Source organism: Scyliorhinus canicula, chromosome 11, assembly GCF_902713615.1.
Source record: "Scyliorhinus canicula chromosome 11, sScyCan1.1, whole genome shotgun sequence".
Classification (NCBI taxonomy): Eukaryota; Metazoa; Chordata; class Chondrichthyes; order Carcharhiniformes; family Scyliorhinidae; genus Scyliorhinus; species Scyliorhinus canicula.
Window position 1 is genome coordinate 155,837,044 of NC_052156.1, and position 15,996 is coordinate 155,853,039.

Below are 15,996 nucleotides of genomic sequence, written 5' to 3' on the forward strand. Positions count from 1 at the left end.
TGAGGAAGAGACCTCCAGAGATTCATGACCCCCTGGGAGGTAAGAAAAATCTTCTTCTCCATCTTAAATAAGAGACCTCAGGCGGGATTCTCCTCTACCCGGCGGGCCATACTGGCGCCGAGGACTGGCGCCGAGGACTGGCGCCGAGGAGTGGCATGAATTACTCCGGCGTCGTGCCGCCCGGAAGGTGTAGAATCCTCCGCACCTTCAGGGGCTAGGCTGGCGCCGGCGCTGCACCAGCTGGCACGGAAGGGGCTTGGCGCCGCGCCAACCGGTGCCGAAGGGCCTCCGCCGGCCGGCGCAAGTTGCCGCATGCGATGGAGTGGCAGCATGTGCTGGCATCATCCCAGCGCATGCGCAGGGGGGTTCTTCTCCGCGCCGGCCATGGCAGAGGTTGACAGCAACCTGCGTGGAGGGAAAGAGTGGCCCCAAGGCACAGGCCCACCCGCGGATCGGTGGGCCCTGATCGTGGGCCAGGCCACCGTGGGGGCCCCCCTCAGGGCCAGATCCCCCCGCGCCCCGCCAGCGGACTCTGCAGGCCGCCCGCAGAGCCAGGTCCCGTCGGTAAGGACCTGTTGTGATTTACGCCAGCGGGACCAGCTGAAAACGGGCGGCCACTTGGCCCATCGCCATCCGGAGAATCGCCAAGGGGGGTGGCACTGGCACGGCCTGATTCCCGCCAAAACCCGGCGCCGGAGAATTCGGCAGCCGCCCCCCCCCCGGCGATTCTCCGACCCGGCGGGTCCCTCTTATTTTTATCTATTTTTTTTTCAATGTTTATAAATTTAAAGTACCCAATCCAATTTTTTTCCCATTAAGGGGAAATTCAGCGTGACCAACCCGCCTTCCCTGCACATCTTTGGGTTCTGGGTTGTCTCCAGACATGGGGAGAATGTGGAAACTCCACACGGACAGTGGTCACGGGCAGGGTTCTCAGGGTTCTCAGGGTTCTCATTTTTAAACAGTGACCCATGTTCTAGATTCTCCGACAAGAGGAACATCCTCTCCACATCCAGCCTGGGCGTCGAACTTCTTGAGTGTTGTTGGCGCTGCCCTTACCCAACCAAGTGGGGAGTATTCCATAACATTCCTGACTAAGGCAATGGCTTTGCCAGGGATGCCAATTCTCCAAAAAAAAAATATTTTTCAATTTCTATACAAATGAAAAGTGTGATGGAATGAGAATGTAAAATTTTAAAGTAAGGAGGTGATCAAGAATTGGTGAAACCCATGTGATCACTGATCTACTCGCCATTGATACAATAGTGCATTAATGCTCTTCACATATGGAGAGAAATCCGAGAATGTTTTACAGGGCCTTGGATAACTTGAGCCTCCCACATGGGCATAAGCAAACGGAAGACAGTGAGAAGAGGGTTCATGCAAGGGTATAACAAGGCTATTATGGGGGTTTATCAAAGCAGGGAGGGGAAGGTGCTTAACAAGGGAGTCCCAAGGATCAGAGACAAGATGGCTGGACCAGTGGAGAAGTGGGGATAAAAACTGGCCGTGTGTTGGAGGATCAAGCGAGACAGCGACATTCAACTTTGGAAGATCAGAGATAAAGAGAGGCTGTGGAGGGAATTTCAAATGAGTCTTATCGTCAGATCTCTGGTAATGGGAACACAGTGGAGCTTGAGAAGGACACAGCGACCATGAACATGAACAGTTGCTCATTGCCAGGGCAAGTAACCTGACATTGGAAAGAAAAATCCTAGCATTATGTGGTCATTATGTTAGAATTCTGGAAAAACAGGCAAATAATTTTGGAAGAAACCCATGGAAGAAATAAATGGTCATTTTGATCATTGTTTTCCGGTAAGCGCTGAGGAGTCAAGTGGTCAATCCAATGATTCGGTCACACCAAGGCAGGTCTAACATTAACCAACCACTCTTCCATTACAGAATCAAGATCTGTTTGAGGGGGAACTGGACTCTGACATCAAGCTATGGCAGTTTATAACGTAGGAATAGGCCATTTGGAAACTCATGTTTGTGTTAGTTCACTGTTCGAGAAATCCAAAAATAATCCCATTGCCTATTCTCTCCACAAAGCTTCGTCTCTCCCTCCGCTTCAAATGTTTCTCGCAGAATGGTAGCACAGTGGGTGACTGACAGTGTTGCTTCACAGCTCCAGGGTCCCAGATTTGATTCCCGGTTTGGGTCACTGTCTGTGTGGAGTCTGCACGTTCTCCCCGTGTCTGCGTGGGTTTCCACCGGGTGCTCCGGTTTCCTCCCACATGTCCTGAAAGACGTATGAAATGAAATGAAAATCGCTTATTGTCACAAGTGGGCTTCAAATGAAGTTACTGTGAAAAGCCCCGAGTCGCCACATTCCGCCGCCTGTTCGGGGAGGATGATACGGGAATTGAACCGTGCTGCTGGCCTGTCTTGGTCTGCTATCAAAGCCAGCGATTTAGCCCAGTGCTATACCATTGGATATTCTGAATTCTCCCTCTGTTTACCCGAACAGGCGCCGGAATGCGGCGACTAGGGGATTTTCACAGTAACTTCATTGCAGTGTCAATGTTAGGCTACAATAACGATTATTATGAAAGATGCACTGATTTGAGCCCCAAGTGATCACAGGTGCACAGCATTTAATGCCAAACTACTGTCCGTGAAATGCCGACTCAAAAATAGGTACATGCATGTTAGGGAGCGACACAGTAGGGATTGAGTCCCAGGGAGTGGGAACTGAGTGAGAAAGTGCCAATTTAAAAGGACCTTGGCATTTATCTTGGAAAATCACATTACCTGTGCTGAGGTTTGAAAATCACAAGATTGCAATTTCATGAGAAATCATTTTGCCTTAACCAGAATCTCTGTGAGCAAAAATGTAAGAATCTAATAATAAAATTCACGGGGGAATGTTTTAACCTGCTCACGACTCGCAGTGGAATCGTAAAGCTGAGCAGACTGAGATCATTCCCCGTGCTCAAATATATATCAAGCTTAATAGAATGAGATTGCACAGTTCCAGTGACTTTATGTGTCTCAAGGGCATTTGATGCTAACCAGAAGCCACCTGCCCCGCTTCCGAATAGTTATCCCTTCCTGGTGGAGATGGTAGTTTGACACAAGCACCGCGCCTGAGGTTTTGTATGTTAAAGAATGAGGAGTATCAGACGAAAGAGTTAATTGGCTTCCCCTCCGAGTCCTTCAGCTCTCAGACGTCCAATTGAGAGACTCTTTTTCGAGGTTTGGCGGCTGGCTGCTTGGCGTACGTCACACACTACAAAGGTCAGCTGGAGGTCATGGCAAGAATAAGAGACTCTTGTATATTGTGGTGACAGACTCCCTGATGTTACCCTGCTCGCCAACGAAGATCTTTGAATTGCAATTAACCACCCGAATGTCGCCACCCCCCCCCCCCCCCCCCCCCCCCCCCGGCCCCACACCGCGACCCCAGGATTTGCCTGGGAGTCACCAGGAGTTGAAAATCAATTCTAGGACACTGGTGTGTTAGCTATCTTTGAACATTTCTTTTCACTGGAGATAAAAAAAATTGGAAAAAGGCTGTTTGGCTGGCAGCCAGCCGATTGGGTGATGAGTCTCCATTGGCGTAGGAAGGCGGTGCATCACAAGGCTAACTAATGGCTGGAGCGTGGGGGACATTAAGTCATGTGATTAAATCTCCAGGAATCTATTTCATCACACTTGGTAAAACTGCAGCCAACAGGGCACAATACGGCCTCCATATTATCACCTGTGGCTCAATTGACAACTCTCTTGGCTCCAAAGTTAGAAGGCTATAGTTCAAGTCCCACACCAGCACTTGAAAACAACACTCTAGGCTGTTACTTCGCGCATAGGAAAAGCTGCACTGCTGTCATGCAGCACTCCCTCCATACTGTAATGCAGCACTCCCTCCATACTGTAATGCAGCACTCTGTCAGTACTGTACTGCAGAACTCCCTCCATACTGTAATGGGCACTCCCTCCATACTGTAATGCAGCACTCCCTCCATACTGTAATGCAGCACTCCCTCCATACTGTAATGGGCACTCCCTCCATACTGTAATGCAGCACTCCCTCCATACTGTAATGCAGCACTCCCTCCATACTGTAATGCAGCACTCCCTCCATACTGTAATGCAGCACTCTGTCAGTGCTGTACTGCAGAACTCCCTCCATACTGTAATGGGCACTCCCTCCATACTGTAATGCAGCACTCCCTCCATACTGTAATGCAGCACTCTGTCAGTGCTGTACTGCAGAACTCCCTCCATACTGTAATGGGCACTCCCTCCATACTGTAATGCAGCACTCCCTCCATACTGTAATGCAGCACTCTGTCAGTACTGTACTGCAGAACTCCCTCCATACTGTAATGGGCACTCCCTCCATACTGTAATGCAGCATTCCCTCCATACTGTAATGCAGCACTCTGTCAGTACTGTCATGCAGCACTCCCTCCATATTGTAATGCAGCACTCCCTCAGTATTGTAATGCAGCATTCCCTCCATATTGTAATGCAGCACTCCCTCAGTATTGTAATGTAGCACTCTGCCAGTGCTGTACTGCAGCACTCCCTTCTTATTGTAATGCAGCACTCCCTCAGTACTGTAATGCAACATTCCCTCCATATTGTAACACAGCACTCCCTTAGTACTGTAATGCAACATTCCCTCCATATTGTAACGCAGCACTCCCTCAGTACTGTAATGTAGCATTCCCTCAGTATTGTAATGCAGCACTCCCTCAGTACTGTAATGTAGCATTCCCTCAGTATTGTAATGCAGCACTCCCTCAGTACTGTAATGTAGCAAACCCTCAGTATTGTAATGCAGCACTGCCTCAGTACTGTAATGTAGCATTCCCTCAGTATTGTAATGCAGCACTCCCTCAGTACTGTAATGTAGCATTCCCTCAGTACTGTAATGTAGCATTCCCTCAGTATTGTAATGCAGCACTCCCTCAGTACTGTAATGTAGCATTCCCTCAGTATTGTAATGCAGCACTCCCTCAGTACTGTAATGTAGCATTCCCTCAGTATTGTAATGCAGCACTCCCTCAGTACTGTAATGTAGCAAACCCTCAGTATTGTAATGCAGCACTCCCTCAGTACTGTAATGTAGCAAACCCTCAGTATTGTAATGCAGCACTCCCTCAGTACTGTAATGTAGCATACCCTCAGTATTGTAATGCAGCACTCCCTCAGTACTGTAATGTAGCATTCCCTCAGTATTGTAATGCAGCACTCCCTCAGTACTGTAATCAGCACCGGCCCTAGGGTTGCTGGCGCCCCGGGCAAGCTGAACTTGGGCGCCCTTCGGGGGGGGGTCGGGGCTGGGGGGGGCGGGGCTGGGGGGGGGCGGGGCCGGGGGTGGGTAGGGGCGGGGGCCGGGGGGTGGGGGGGTGGGGCAGGGGGAGGGGGGGCGGGGGGGGGGGGGGCAGGGTTGGGAGGCCGGGAGGGGGGGCTGGGGGGGTGGGGGCGGAGGGGGCCCGTGGGGGGGGTGGGCGGAGTGACCACCGGCGAGCCTGGATCCATCCGCCATGTTTGTGCAGGGTCGGGCCTGAGGGAGGGCTGGCCCACCGCGCATGCGCTGGTTGGCACTCGGCCCAACTGCGCATGCGCGGGACCCGCACTCCTTGATGGCGCCCCCTAGCACATGGCGCCCCGGGCGACTCTGCCCGAGTTTGCCCGGTACCTTGAGCGGCCCTGACTGTTAATGCAGCATTCCCTCCATACTGTAATGCAGCACTCCCTCAGTAATGTAATGCAGCACTCTGCCAGTGCTGTAATGCAGCAATCCCTCCATATTGTAATGCAGCACTCCCTCAGTACTGTAATGCAGCATTCCCTCCATACTGTAATGCACCATTCACTCCATACTGTAATGCAGCATTCTGCCAGTGCTGTAATGCAGCACTCCCTCCATACTGTAATGCAGCACTCTGCCAGTGCTGTACTGCAGAACTCCCTCCATACTGTAATGGGCACTCCCTCCATACTGTAATGTAGCACTCTGCCAGTGCTGTAATGCAGCACTCTGCCAGTGCTGTAATGCAGCACTCCCTCCATACTGTAATGCAGCACTCTGCCAGTGCTGTAATGCAGCACTCCCTCCATACTGTGATGCAGCATTCTGCCAGTGCTGTAATGCAACATTCCCTCCATATTGTAATGCAGCACTCCCTCTGTACTATAATGCAGCACTCCCTCAGTACTGTATTGCAGTACTCCCTCAGTATTCTAATGCAGTGTCAGCCTACATTTTGGGTTTAAGCCTCTGGAATGGAACTGTGAACTCTCAACTTTCTGACTCAGGGTTGAAGGTCACAACCCTCTGAACCATGGCCGATCCCCAAACTATTGGGGTAAGCAGCCCAATGGACATCTTAATTGGAACTTTTTGACATCGGGTTGTCGAATACACAGAACTTACTCAGTCCGAAGTTTGAAAATCAGATATCACACCAGATGTAGTATCCGATCAGACTGTACAAGTGTCAAAGTATAGATATGCTGGGATAAATCAACGACACAAAGTAATCCCGCTTGCGCATAGCCAGTTTGACAGCCTAAAGCCCCCATTGGCAAAACAATATCAGCAGAAATGATGGTGGGAATAAGTACAAAGCTGATAGACCCTGCACTACAATTGTCACCAGCCCACACATCAGCAAAGGATCAGCGTCTACAAGCGTTCATCAATCATCACCGTAACCGCAACAGAAAAAAGAGATGGAACACCTCGCTTTTAGTAGCAGGATACATCTTTGTGTCTGGGGACGAGGGAATTGACTGCCACCCACTAAAAGATTCAGAGCCTGGCTTTGCAAGAATCCAGCAAAGATAAATAGTCTGAGGAGAAAGAATCAACTATTTTCTCAAAGGACAGAGACACGAGGTGGGTTCAGCTGGACCATTTTCTCTCATCCTGAGGGAATACTAACCTTGCCAACCTCCCGGCCTGGGAGCCTGTCCCTTTAAATGAGTTGAAGTCCTCACCTCGGAAAAACTCTTAATCAATCTCTGTGGAAATAATTAATTCCCTTGACTTGTTCTTCGCAAGCTTGAACTTCTACCCTGATGTTATACTTCCTTGATTTACCTGAAATAGTTATCTTGGGTAGATTTAACCCTGCTGAATGCATCTCTATGTGTTAATACAGACACTTCTCAGTGATCTATTTCCAAGGTTGAGGTCACTGTCCGTGTGGAGTTTGCACAGTCTTCGCCTGTCTGCATACGTCTCACCCCCACAACCCAAAAAGATGTGCAGGGTAGATGAATTGGCCACGCTGAATTGCCCTTTTAATTGGGAAAAAAAGAATTGGGTGATCTAAATTTAAAAAAAAAATCTATTTCCAAGGTTGAATTATTCTACTTTATCCAAGAGATCCATAAGACCATCAGAAGTAGGCCATTCGGCCCATCGAGTCTGCTCTGCCATTCAATGAGATCAGGACTGATCTGATGCGATAATCCTCAACTCCTCTTTCCTGTCTTATTCCCTTACTGATTAAAAGTCTGTCGATCTCATCCATGAACATACTTGACGATCCAGCCTCTACAGCTCTCTGCGGTAAAGAATTCCACAGCTTCACTTCCCTCTGAGAGACAGAATTCTCCCTCATCTCTGTCTCAAATGGGTGACACCTTACTCTGAGATGCCCTCTGGTCCTAGACTCTCCCACAAGGGGAACATTCTCTCAGCATTGACCCTGTACAACCCTGAGAATCCTATATGTCTCAATAAGGTCGCCTTTCATTCTTCTGAACTCCAATGAGTACAGGCCACTATGCCACCTGATTGCTCTTCCACTTTTCTTCTTCCACCCCTGTGCAGCTAGTCATCTGTGATGCCACCGACTTGGCTCTTGTTGCACTACTCTGAGGAACCATTGTCCTCACTGGTATCCGTACAGGGCAGAAGCAGGCCGTTCAGCCCATCGGGTCTGCACTAGCCCTCTGACAGAGCACCCCCACCTAGGCCTGACCCCTACCCTTTCCATGTAACCCCATAGCCCTACCTAACCTGCACAACCCTGGACACTAAGGGGCAATTTAGCCTGGCCAATCCACCTAACCTGTGCATCTTTGAAGTGTGGGAGGAAACCAGAGCACCCGGAGGAAACCCACGCAGACACGGGGAGAAAGTGCAAACTCCACCCTGAGCTGCAGCTTTCTGCAGTCTTTCTCTAGTTAAATAACATTCAGCTTTTTTATTCCGTGCATAACACATTTTCCTACATTATATTCTACCTGCCAGGTTTTTGCCCACTCGCCTGACCCGTCTATATCTCCCTGTAGATTCTTCATCTCATCCTCACCACTTGCCTTCCCACCTATCTTTGTGTCATCCGCAAACTTGGCAATAGTACATTCGCTTCCTTCGTTCAAGTCATTGATATATATTGTACATAATTGTGGCCCCTGCATGGATCTCTGAGGCAAGTTACAAGTTGCCATCCTGAAAATTCCCCTCTTATTGCAACTCTCTGCCTTCTATCCATGAGCCAAATCCTCTAACCATGCTAATATACTACCCCCAACACCTTGCGCTCTTATCTCACTGAGTGGCCTTTTGTGTGATACCTCAATGAACACATTTTGGAAATCCATGTACACTGCATCTACTAGTTCCCCTTCATCTACCCTGCTCATTGCCACCTCAAGGAATTCCAATAGATTTTTCAGGCATGCTTTCCCCTTCACGATGCCCTGCCGATTGCTTTGTTATATTTTGGATTTTTAAATGCTCTACACCCTTTATAATGGACTCTAATATTTTCCCAGTGACAGATGTTAAGCTAACTGGCCTATAGTTACTTGTTTTTTGTCTCCCTCCCTTTGTGAACATATTAGGTATTGGCAGTTTTGCAATCGTCTGGGACTTTTCCAGAATTTATGGATTCTTGAATCCACTTGCATCCACTATCTCTATAGCTACTTCCTTTAATACCCTGGGGTGAAGCCCAAAGGTTCCCAAGCACTTTTTCCCTTGTGATTGTTATTGTATTTATTTCCTCCCCCACCTTCTGCCCATTGATTATTTAATATTTTTGGAATGTTACTGGTGTCTTCCACTGTGAAGACTGAACCAAACTGTTTGTTTAACTCCTTTGCCATTTCCTGGTTCCACATTACTATTTCCCCAGTCTCATTCTCTAAGGGGCCTCCATTCACTTTGGCCTCTCCCTTCAATTTTATATATTTAAAGAAGCTCTTGGTGTCTGTTTTTATATTAATTACTAATTTGCTCTCATAGTTTATCTTTTCCTCTTTTTTTGGTCATCTTCTGTTGAATTTTGAAACTTTCCTCAATTCTCTGGCTTACCATTAATTTTTGTCACATTATATGTTTTTTCTTTAAATTTAATACTATCCTTCACTTCCTTGCTTAACCATGGCTGATTTATCCCCTTCCCAGACTCCTTCTTCCTCGCTGGGATATCTTTTGGTCGTGAGTCACAAACTATTTTCAGAAACTTCTGCCATTGCTGATCAACCATCTTTCCTGCTGAACTCCTTTCCCAGTCCACTCCAGCCAACTCCATCCTCTTTTCTTTATAATTACCCTATTTAAGCGTAGCACAGTTGTTTCCGACCCAGGCTTCTCACTCTCAAATTGAATGTTAAACCATGTTATGGTCACTACTTCCGAGGGAATCTTTTACTCAGAGATTGTTTATTAAACCTGCCTCATTACACATAACCTTTGTTTAATTTCATTTCATTTTCATTTCATTTCATTTTCATAACCAAATGCAAAATGGCCTGACCCCTGGTTGGATCCACAACATATTGTTGTGGAAAATACACTCTATGAATTCTTCCCCATGGCTACCTCTGCCAATTTGACTTCCCCAATCTACGTGAAAATTAAAGTAACCCATGATTAAAGTACTGCATTTTTTACATACCTTTATTATCTTCTGATTTATTCTCTATCCTACAGGACAGCTACTGTTTGGAGGCCTATAGACTATCCCCACCAGTGTTTTCTTCCCCTTGTTATTTTTAACTTTACCCATATGGATTCTACATCTTCTGATCCAAGATCAATTTCTTGCTATTGATCTTATTCCCACCGCCCTTTTCTTCCTGTCTTTCCTTACAAAAGGTCACATACCCCTGAACATAAAGTACCATATAGCTCATCCATCTGGCATCAGCAATGAGATTGACCGCCCTGTTCGGAAGGTGCTGCATTGACTCTCTTGGTTATCGATAATAGGCCAAAACGCACCTGAGAGAGAAAAATAGGCCAGCATTTCATGGGTGACCCCTCTTAGCAGGGTGGTGGGATTTAACAGTCTCAGTTTTGGGAGCCCTGTTCAGCTCTACTCTTGGGACATGTCCAGCATCCCATGTTACTCTGATTAATGGTTACATCTAACCGGATTAAACTTCAATGATTGTCCCCCAATGTCTCACCATAATTTCAGCAGAAAGTTACAGGAAACTTAGGCATGGTAGCACAGTGGTTAGCACGTTTGCTTCACAGCTCCAGGGACCCGGGTTCGATTCCTGGCTTGGGTCACTGTCTGTGCAGAGTCTGCAGGTGTCTGTGTGGGTTTCCTCGGGGCGCTCCAGTTTCCTCCCACAAGTCCCGAAAGACGTGCTGTTAGGTGAATTGGATATTCTGAATTCTCCCTCTGTGTACCCGAATAGGCGCAGGAGTGTGGCAACTAGGGGATTCTCACAGTAACCCCATTGATGTTAATGTAGCCTACTTGTGACACTAACAAAGATTATTATAAATAACCAATTATGCAGATTCTGCCATTATTAAAGTACAGATGGGGCCTCCGTGGAAATTCAGAGAAAATGTATCTATCATTCCGGTGGAGGTACTGAAAAAGCATTCGCTTTTACTTCACTCGCCATTTACTTCATTTTATATTTCGTTCCTCCTCTCCTTGATCCTGAGTCTATTTTACCTCCATTGTCTCTCACACTCCATTTGCAACTGTGCGTCTTTCATAGAATCGTAGTATGACACAGCACAGAAGGAGTCCATTCTGTCCATTTGCCTGTGCTGACTCTTTTTAAAGAGCTATCCAATTAGTTCCACTCTCCGGCCCTTTTTCCTTAGCGCTGCAAATATTTCCCCTTCAAATGATTATCTCATTGCCCGATGCAGTGCATTCCAGATCACAGCAACTCGCTGTGCTAAAAGAAAAGACTTGCTCGTCTCGTCACTGGCTCTTCTGCCAATCACCTCCTTGCCTTTGTGCTTGTTACTTATTTTTGCCTCTGCCTCCTAGTCTCACTCAATCTCCTTCTTTTGATTGAGCCAAACCCAATTCCAGATGCCTTTCTTGCTCGATGACTTTATGAAAAGTGCATTAATATAGCACCTGTCACGACCACAGGATGTTTTGAAATGCTTCACAACCAACAAAGCACTTTTGAATTATAGTCACCATTGCAGCGAAGGGAATATGGCAGCCTATTTGTACACAGCAAGCTCCCATAAACAGTAATGCGGCAAATGACCAGATCATCTGTTTTAGCATTGCTGGCTAAGGGGTGGACAGGAGAGTGGAGACACCTCCCCTGTTTTACTTTGAAACACTGCCATGGGATCTATCCCGTCCACCTGCGATGGGAGAAGGGACCTCAGTATAACATCTTATCCATCAGGAGTAAATCCCTGTAACGGAGCGGGATTCTCCATCCTTCTTCCACTGGGCTCCCACTGACGACTGCACCCGCAATGCAAAGTACCATCCATCACCTGTGCCTGAGAATTCGATAAGCCACGGTTCATGTCCACTCAAGGAAAAACAGCTCAAATTACTAGGCCAATGTGAAAGCGAGTTCTTTAAATCCTCTGGTTGAATGAATTTCAATTGTTTCCTTTTGTGGCAAACCCGAGCTATTGTTGAAGATTTTTTTGTTTGATGGAAGGGTAATTAACCATTACTGAATTACACGCATCAATGTAATAATGAGACAGTGCACGGCTCACTTATACTGGGCAGCCAACTTGTTAAGTAAAGTTCTTTGTTTGAACTCAATCCTTTCCCTAACTGTTGGCCTGAAAAAAACACTCGTCTAAAAGTGACATTTCAATGTCACTAGATCATGATTTCTGCTGTCTGACAATCTGCACTCTTACAAATCCCAACTTGGGCTTCTTTTTCATTCATTCCCGGGTTGTAGGCATTGCTGGCTGGGCCAGCATTTATTGCCCATCCCGAATTGCCCCTGAACTGAGTCATTAAAGAGTCAACCGCATTGCAGTGGATGTGGAATCACAGGTAGGGCAGACCAGGAAAGGACAGCAGAATTCCTTCACATTAACATCAGCGAACGAGATGGGATTTTTTCCTCCTCCTCATTGGACTGTTAAATCCAGATTTTTAAAAATTGAATTCAAATTTCACCGTCTGCCATGGTGGGATTCGAACCTGCGTCTCCAAAGGATTACCAGAGGTTTCTGGATCACTACCCCCAGTGACAGTACCACTATGCAACTGGCTCCCCTTAGCTATCCTGTGCCCATTCATTTATATCACCTTCTTCCCTGCCTATCTCATTTCAGATCTGTGCTCGGAAACCTTGACTTATGTTTCTCAATGTTGTTTGCATGTATCAGATTTGTTCCAGACATCGCACACACTCCTTATGGGGGACGCATCGGAGTCTGAGTTGTGTCTCACTGCCTGGCACTCCCACCTGTGACATTACAGATGTTTGAGTATGAAAGCATCTGACATACCAGTGGATGATAGCGCTGGGCAGTGGGAGGTGCCACACTGAGGTGTCTAACCGAGACCTGTCTTCTCTGTCGACCTGTCATAAAAAATCAAAGAAGAGCAAGGGAGTTCTCCATGATGTTGTTCCTTCACCAAACTTCTGGATGGTGTGGAGCAGAGGCATGACATCCTTTACTCGTGATCATACAGACATCCAGCAGAAAAGTCACCAACCCCACCTGAGGCTCTGGCCACGATAGTGAGTGCCAGCTCACTCCAAAAGAGGGCAGAGGGCTGAAAGAAGATAAATGACCTTCTTCGTGCAGTGGAGCTCTTGGTGCAGGACGTGCTGTCCATGACGGGGGGTTGTCCACCCCATGGTTCGGTTCATGAACTCTATGGCAGAGGGCGGAGCTCCATGGTGCACGGTGGGGCTTCTGGATCTCACTCCAGCTGCCCCCCTATCCCGTGGAGGAGCCCAAGGGCCACCAGGCACCCGAAGGGAAGAGGATTGGCAGGAGTTCAGCCTGGGGCCTTCCACCCAGGAGACCTGGAGGCTGTCCAGCCCGTCTGACACCCCCCTCACTGTGAGCAACACACCTTCAGCCCTGCACAACGAGGAGGGCAGCACTGTGACACCCATACAGACTGAAGCTAGGCCCAGATCCTCCCGACTTCCTGGGGAAGCCCGCCAAGTTAATCTCAGGAAACAGGTTGTGGAAGTCAGCAGGCCGCCTCAACCTCAGCCTGGATCCTGAGGATATACCCAGATGTAGTGGGAGGATGAGGAACAGTAAGAAAGGATAGGCACCCATTGGCCATGCGTGAATCATTGGCACGAGCAGAGATCGTAATAGCGCACATGTAATAAATATCACTTTTTCCACCCCAACAAATCCTCCACGATGTCATATGTCATCACGGTGATAGTATAGAATTCTTGCACTGCAGAAGGAGGCCATTTAGCCCATCAGGTCTGCACTAACCCTCTGAAACAGCACTCTACCCAGGTGCACTCTATATCTATAATCCCACCTAATCTGCACTTCTTTGCACCACATGGTCCAGCACGGTGCCAAGGCAGGAAGACATAGCCCTGGCAAAGCTTTTGTAGTCCGTGCTGAGGAGGAACACCTGGTGCCAGTTTGTAAGAAGGTGGAGACTTCCCTTCTCGGGCAGCAGGGCAATAATGGCCCTATGCCAAAGGGTCATCTCACCAGTTATGATACCCCCCCCCCCCCCCCCCCCAGGATCCCTGCCTAATCACTCTCCAGCCCAGATCTTGCCCCTGGAGAGGTTGTCGAGGGCGCCGGTCAGCTCCCCCGGGCTGATGTGGCACGTCGAGCTTTCTGGCACCCTCCAGGCCGACCTGCAGCATGTCTTCCCACAAATCTCTGTGAGCAGGCGCTTGAGCACGCCTTCCTTCTCTTCGTCAACCAATCAGACCAGCCAATCAGTGGCACACTCGTGCATTGCAATGCTGACTAAATTGGCACAATTGACTTATCAAGGCAGGGTCAGGGAGCTGATTAGACAACTGACTTTCCCTTGTTGCAGGGGAGGTACACCAGATGCATATGAAGACTGCAGTTTACAGCCAACATCATCTTGAGAGGGCACCCTCAACAGCCAGCCACCCACACACTAATCCCTGACATCCTGGCTGCCATAACCAGTGGCCTTGCACCTTCAGACACCCTCATGTCCTCTGGCTTCAGTGCAGCCAGAGTGGGGGTTCATTCTGACTGCACTCCCCCCCCCCCCCCCCCCCCATGTGAGGCTCTTCAGCCCGCATGAGGCTGGGAACCACCCCTTGTCAGAGTCCTCTGCTCATGCAGCTTCACGGGACGCCACCCAGGAACCTCACAGTCGCCCCTGTTTACCCTCTGGATTCACCTCCAACCCACTTTCCAGCTGCCACTCTGGAAGGGCAATCTCTCAGCAGTGATATCACCACAAACCCAGCAAGGGGGACACGCTGCCTGCAAACCAGCCCCCAGACCCCTTTAAACCCAGAGGCTCACAGCCGTGAAGGCCCGTGTGCAACCCCACCCCCGAGACCCCCACCCACCAGCCCCGAGTTGAACTTATTTGGGCCCCCCGCATCCAAACACGACATTTGGCTCCACCACATCCTCTCCCATGCCACCTCTGCGAAAGGTACCCTGGAAGGTGATGGCGACCTGAACCTCCGATTGTCCATTTTGGACTGAGGTTGGCAGATTCTGTTTTTTTTAAAAAGCTAGGAGAAGTCGCACCAGTGTGAATAATCAATTCTGGGGTGGAGGGGGGGGGGGGGGGGGGGAGGGATAGTTGTAACAGGAGGCCTTGCTAATAAGATGCTAATGTATTTAGGTTAGGTTAGGTGGATTGGCCGTGATAAATTGCCCTTCGTGACCAACAAGGTTAGGAGGGGTTATTGGGTTACGGGGATAGGGTGGAAGTGAGGGCTTAAGTGGGTCAGTGCAGACTCAATGGGCTGAATGGCCTCCTTCTGCACTGTATGTTCTATTTTAATAAGTTTCCGACCGATAGTTGGATTCCCATTACGAGGGGCCGGGAAAATCGGAAAACGTGATCTCCCTGGCGGGAATCGCGTTTCCCGATTCTTGCCGTATTTTGTGCCCATGTTGCCGTTCTCACTGACAGCTAACACAGGCTGAAAATTGCCCCCTCCCTGCCCCCCCCCCCCCCCCCCCCCCCCCCCCCACACTCACACACACACACACACAGCTGCAGGTCAAGCTGCAGAAACCGTGCACTGACTTTGCAGATTCTTTGCCTCTATAGTTTTTACTTTGCATTTGCGTGTTTTTCTTTTCCCCCTCCCTCATATGTTTGAACTGATAATAGGTCCCTGTGTATGCCATCCACAGGAAAGCTCAAATCATTGTTAATTATTATTTCTCTCTCTCTCTCTCGCTTTCAAACACATTACACCTATAAAACAGGCAGATGGGACTTGGGCGGCATGGCACATTGCGTTTGAGTCTGAGATTTTGAAGCCAGCCCAGACTGGGAGAATTGAAAGGCTCCCTCGCTCCACCAGCTGTAAGAGTTCAATGTGAATCAAGTGCTGGCAGCCGTACCCCGGTTTCCAATGGCATCAGTTCACAGCACAAAACCGTCCATAATGCAGCACAAATTAGCACCAAATTAGGTGTCTCGCTGTCGGCATGATGGCAGCTGGCGTGAGATATGGAAACCCATTGGATTGATCCTGGAGGAGGCGTCTATCCCACAGGGTCAGAGCCAGGTCATAATGGAGAAGGAATTGTTCTCATCAATCCGGACAGAGCAGCCTTTTCACATCTAGTCGCTCTCTTTGTACTGC